The sequence below is a fragment of the Protopterus annectens genome, chromosome 8.part0, assembly GCF_019279795.1.
Source record: "Protopterus annectens isolate FY-2018-M chromosome 8.part0, PAN1.0, whole genome shotgun sequence".
Classification (NCBI taxonomy): Eukaryota; Metazoa; Chordata; order Ceratodontiformes; family Protopteridae; genus Protopterus; species Protopterus annectens.
In genome coordinates, this window is record NC_056741.1 from 1,298,498,793 (window position 1) to 1,298,505,332 (window position 6,540).

At 35.0% G+C, this 6,540-nt stretch overlaps 1 protein-coding gene across 1 annotated transcript in view; it reads right to left on the bottom strand.

The window, feature by feature from the left end:
* Window positions 1–4,284, bottom strand: part of ST3GAL4 (ST3 beta-galactoside alpha-2,3-sialyltransferase 4) — a gene marked incomplete in the record, with an annotated part of 1,396,457 nt that extends 1,392,173 nt beyond the window's left edge. Inside the window, 1 exon segment of the mRNA XM_044080811.1 lies at window positions 3,972–4,284.
* Window positions 4,285–6,540: the final 2,256 nt, after the last annotated feature.

Sequence of the window (6,540 nt, forward strand, 5' to 3'; positions counted from 1 at the left end):
AAAAATATTTTTTTTTTTTTTAAAAAAAAAAAAAAAATATATATATATAGATACATACATACACACACACACACACACACACACACACATATATACATATTTATACATACACACACTCACACCATATGGGAAACAAATGATTGGCAGCCATGTAGCTGTGGCATGAGTATTCATTGAGAAAAAGGGTAAAGTACGACTAGACAATGTAGTGGGATCTCAGAGTTGGTGTATTTAATTTGGAGGTGCATGGGGGATACCACCTCCCCGCACCCCCCACTAATTAAATATACCAACTTCGAGGTCACAGTACATTGAGAAAAGGGTAAACTATGAATAAATAATCATGCCGCCATTGGTCTGAATATTAAGTTTACTAAGATGTCATAGATTATTAGATTTTGGGCATGGTTAATGCAGGACTTGCTAATCTACATTCTGCAAGGTACCACACCAATATAAAGCCTGTGTGTGTGTGTATATATTATATACAACTAACTACATATATAAATTATATTCTAGATGTAAGCTATGTCCAACAATAATTACATATGCTACAGCAAGTTCGAAACATTAGATGGGGAACTGTTTTACATCAGAAATTACAATGATAAAGCCATTTTCCAAATACAAAAAAGTGTACTCCAGAATGCATGATTTTGGGGAAAAAACTTCTTTCCAGGGGTGGCCATTATTTCCCCAGCAAAGCACAGTCAGGTATTACAGCTTGTTTAGAGCATTCTGATGATCCACCCACTTGTGGGGAAAACATCAAACAGGAACTCTGTGTAAAATTGTTCAACATTTTCTATTTAAAACAGTGGACCCCCCATCTTACAAAGATTAGAATGTACTGAGGAAGGCTTGGTTGAGAAGTCTTAAGGCAAGTGCAGAAAGAATGCCTGAAATGATACTAATGGTTCCATTTTCCACTGTCTAATGCTTGTCTGTTATTAGGTTAAAAACTTTCCATAGCACCTTAGAATGATTCTGAAGGGAAGTGTGCTTGAAGTTAAGAGTACAGATAAGCTTTCTGAACAAGTGTTTTACTTGTATTCACATTTATGAACCCATCTAGTTTCTGAGCTTCTTGGTTGTTTCCACTGGACTGATGTCTCTGATTTTGGATGAGACTATCACTTGGGAGGGTGGCCTAATGGTTAAGGTGTTTGCTTTCCAAGCACAAGGTGTAGGGTTTGAGTCTCACAAGGGAGAATTGGCTAAACTTAAAATGGCTTGCAAGAGCAGTTAGGTTCATAGGTTAGTACTAAGCTATTTGTTAGTCATATTAACCAAAATTTAATTCTGGATTTATAAACAGCAGGAGAGGACTTGAAAATGATTATTGTACTGCACACTAACATATTAGGGAGAGTTAAGGCAGATACGGAGTCAAGAGTTGCCAGTCCACTGATAAAGCTTCCAAATTTTAAAGCATTTATGGACCAAAAGCGACATTTTGGAATACTTTCCTTAGTACACAAAGTAGAGAAAATGTTAATTTACTTGCTTTTGTTTACCGAGAAAGTCAGACATGTCAAGAACTCCTTTTCGACAAACAGCCAAGGAGAAAAGCTTTGCATACAACACACAACTTTGGCCAAGACATAATTTTAGAACAATGGCTACATTCATTTCAGTTGATTTTAAAGTATGAAAGGTTGTACAGTACTAAGAAATTTCCTGAAGAAATAATAGATCGGGGACCGCAATAGACACGAAACCTTGTCACTGACTGTTGCCTGCAAGAATGTTTATTACTTAGGCAATTTATTACTAGGTGTTAAGACTCGGGTGTCAAATCACAAGTAGTGTTCTGGAAGGTTCCATCCTTAAGCCACTCAAAGTTTAAAAATAAAATCAAAAGTTTACACAAGTTACAAATTATGCAAAAAAAAAAAAAAAAAAGTATCTGCAGTAACAAAATACAGATACAATACGACTTTCATGATTAGATATACAGCTTTATAAAGTTACTGAATTTCTAAGAAATGGATCCATAGTTAATACTAAACTATGTAAAAATGGCTGAGGAAACAATCACATAGTACTGTAGATTCTTATTAATCTTATATTTGCTTTGTACTGTATTGTGTGTATGTTACTGCATTATATGTAAAATTGAGCTTTTCTCCTCGTTGCTCCGCTGTAAATGGACATGTGTCCAGTCGGACTTTCCTGGTTAATGAATGTAAAATAAAAATAAATCTAATTAATGGGTAAAAACAAAGTTTGATATTTACCATTGCATTCAATAGAAACATTTATTTTTCTCTCACTAAGTAATACGCCTCAAAAACAGGTTGACCGGATTCAGAATACAATGACAAAAAAAAGCTAAACTTCAGCCTCAAAATATTTCCAATACACAGTGAAATCTTTTGCATCAGCACTTAATACAAAGGTATTTAACCAGCAGAATAAAACCTAACTATAAAACTAAGTTGAGAGGTACCAATTATAATCTGTCACTACTTCAGTCTCCTACATATTACTTTTGAGTTATTCCCAACCTTCAGTGCAGTAGCTCATCCGTTCCTTTGGGACTCTGTTATCCATTCAGCAGGCATGAGGTTTGTTAAGACTTTGGAGCAAAGTCCGGATATACATACACAAGACTAATACAGTAGTGAGAATTTCTTTTAGCATTAAACAGTTACATTATAGCAGAAGTACAAGAATAAATAAATAATTTTACAACTTCAACAGCAAACTACTAAGCCTGAACAAAAGCTGAGCCTACGAGTATGGAGAACTGCATTTATACTGAAAAGCTACAAATGCAGCTGCTGTTTAAAACACCTTTCAAAGATACAGACTTAACTATGTCAAGGAAGGCGGTTAGTGTCCTTTGCCTTTATTTTTGTTGGATGTTCTAAAACGAAGTCTCACCTTTAGGGGTCAGGTTTCCCCAAAAGCTCAAGTCAGCTATACTACAGTAAATGGCATCACATCTCGTCTGTGTTCTATAACATTTTTTCTTACAAGATATAGTAAAAGGCAACCATGACCGTGGTAAAGATTCTGACAATTACCAAGATTCAATAATAAACACACAGATCTCTATTTTCATCGAATATGGTGAACTAAGGATCACAGAGTACCCCTCAAACGCAAATGATACTCAGGGATGCCACTAACACAGACGTCATCTACTACGTGAGTAAAAAAACAAAGCTTGAAAAAGAGCCAGGGGCAAAGGGCCCAAGATCAAGACCAATTTCCCCACTTCTAGTAGTAATCCAGAAGAGTGACCGCGCAATGAAAAAAAAATCAACCTCTTAACATACATTTTCAAAAAGAAAGGTGTCTATGTTGTCACAGTTAAGTGTTGCTTTGTCCTTTGGCACGCAAGAAAACACTTCAAAAAGAACATTCTATGATGAACCGTGGAAAATATTTATAATAGACAGTTATAAACTTGAAAAGTCACTGGTCCTAAAAACCTGTGCGTCTTAAATCACGTACAAAAAATAAATTACACTTAATCTCTTTAGAAAACTATTTTTGACCAAACCATCTTAGCCCACCAACTTTATCAGATAACTGTCCATCTCTAGGCAGTCTCCATAGTTTAGATAAAACCTGAAAAGAATTTGCGGAAAAATATCTCCAATTTTTGGAGTTGGGAGAGAAAGATGTGCGTCTTGACTCTCTGTAGCAGTCCAGACTTATGTGAAATGGGTTAAATATATCGGTCTCCCATAGATCTCACGTGCCCCCGCCCCAACAGTCCCGACTTACAAGCACATCTTTCAAAGTACTACAAAAATCCCAACGGGGGGGAACTCTTGAACAATGAAACCAACCGCTAGACTTCTGAAATTGCTAAACATTTATATTTAACGGGACTTCTCCTCTCGCTTCCACATTCTAATATAAACCTACCGTAATGACAGCTATCGTGTTAAAAATTCTCAAAAGAACACCCCCACCCCCAAAAAGTGAGAAAAACCTAATCCCTAATTACTTACCAGAAACGGGTGGGTGCACTTTACATCAACCTCATTCTTTACCCTCTCTCTCATTTTACTAGAGAGACATGGTCCGGCTTTTCTTTAGTCGAAATAATAATCCAATAAAGCCGTAATTTTACTAACACTGTACAGAACGAAAAGGATAGCGTTATGAAATGATAATAGAGTAATATCAAACAACATCCCCAAAACGAGTTTATAATCAGGAGGTTGTCCTATAGAAAAAAAAAACGGAGCATATAAACAAGATGGAAAGCTAAGAGCGTATAGCGCGCTTGCGCATTATGGCCTGAAAGAAAAGGGCTGCATTCCGCCCAGAGTTGGAGGTTAATACTGCTACCACGCGCTCGCTTCAAAGTTTCATACTGTCTAATACCAGCTCTCATTGCTAAAGTAGTTATTAAGTATCACGCAGTCAAACGTTTTTAAATCATAATTTGACAGTAAATACAGACATCAAAGTTAGTCTGTCTTAAGCTCGGGCATACCTCTCAACCTAGAGTTTTCGCAGACTGTCAAAACTTTTGCCTCATATTTCCAGTTGTTTCCTCATAAAATAAATGGTTTTCTGGCAAATCATTGATGTTTGAAGTAGGTAAATATTGACAGACATTTGAGGTCCACATGTATGAGCATACCTCTCTCATAACGAGGCATGTACCTCATTTGGGGTCTTAAAAAAGTTCATGTTCCTCGAAGTTCCACATTGAAAGAGTCTGTCACAAATTCAGCGTTAGGAATTTTTTAAAACTTATATCCATGGCTAATAGGAATCATATTAATTTATTAAAAGATTGTTTTTATAAGTAAAACGAGTATATTTTAACTATCCTTTGACCTTCTTAGTTGAAGTTGACAGTAAGCCACTTGTATGTGTTCCACATGTTACCCATTTGTTCCACATTATGAGGCCTAGTGTTCCTCATTTTGGAGATGGAAAGTTGAGAGCTCTAAGTGTACCTCATTTTGAGGAAGGTACCTCATTTGCAGTCTTAAAAAGTTCATGTTCCTCTACAGTCCATATTGAAAGGGTCTGTCACTCATGCATTGTTAGGAATGTTTTAATATCCATGGAGAATAGAAATGAATCATATTAATTCATTAAAATACCTTTTTTATAAGTAAAACCAGCATATTTTGACCACCATAACCTTCCTAGTTGAAGTGCTTAGTAAGCCATTTGTAAGTGCTCCACATTCTCCCTTTTTGTTCCATATTATGAGGGCTAATGTCCCTGAGTTCTCCAGAGAGTGGTGAAGACAACTGCGAGGATCATTAAGACCACCTTACCACCAATCCACAACTTGTACTTATCCAGATGTAAATGAAAAACAAATCACAATTCCACACAATGCAAATGCAAACTTCTTTACTAAATAAGATGTCAAAACAAAGCTTTCGGATAAAACAATCCTTCATCAGTGTTACAAATATAAGAAATGCAATACTCAATATATACACACTTAAAATAAGCACATGACACAGCCATCCTATCACAACACATAGATATTCAATTACAAAGTTTATGTTTAAAGCGCTCAATTGTTAAATTTCCTTAATCATATACGAAATGGGGTGATACAAAACTACCATAAAAATATAAAAATAATATAAAAATATATGTGCATACACACACGCCCCATATCTATATTCATAACTATATGTTGATATGTATTTTTATAAAAAACATAATATTATACAACATTTCTCTGTTTTAATTTTAAAATTGTTTTAATTGTAATATGTTTATTTATACCCGGAAGGGCATCTGCCTGCAAACGTACAATCCATTCATATTCCTTCACATCTAGCCTATTAATAATGTCACCATGCCGTATATTAGGTTTCAAGATTTCTACCACTCTAAAGTTAAAGTTATGACCAGTACCTTGTTCTAAGATATGTTTTGCTAATGAATTACTTTCAGTCTCTCTAAGTATATCAGATTTATGCTGCAGAATTTTATCACATAGTCTTCTGGAGCATTTACCCACATAAAATGCTGAACAGGCTGTACAGGCCTCTAAATATACTACTAAAGTAGTATTATGTCATAGTATATCTCAAAGGTTGAAGTTTATGTGGTGTATTATTATCTATCCTATTCTGAGAATCTGAAAAATATGGTTTGGCAACACTTTCTCTTAACGATATATCTTGCTTAGTACTATTTAAATGATTTGCATCATATCCTCTTACTTTAAAATCATTTGTCATTTCTTTCATTTGTTCAATACATTTCCCCATTTTTGTATTTAACCTACTGACCCTCAAGTATTGACTCTTGTGTACACTCTTAAATACATGTCTAGCATGCATACAATTCCTATGCAAATACTTATTGGTATGCATTTCTTTCTTGTATATACTCGTATCTAATTCACCTCCAGCTAACGTGACATATACATCTAAAAAAATTATTATTGATGGAGATATATTTATTTCAGACTTCAAGAAGTCTGTTGTTTGCTCTAGAAACATTTTAAAGTCTTGCAGTTCTCTTTTATTGCCACTCCAAATAAGAAAAATATCATCCACAAAACGCGAGTAAAAAAGTATTTTGTGT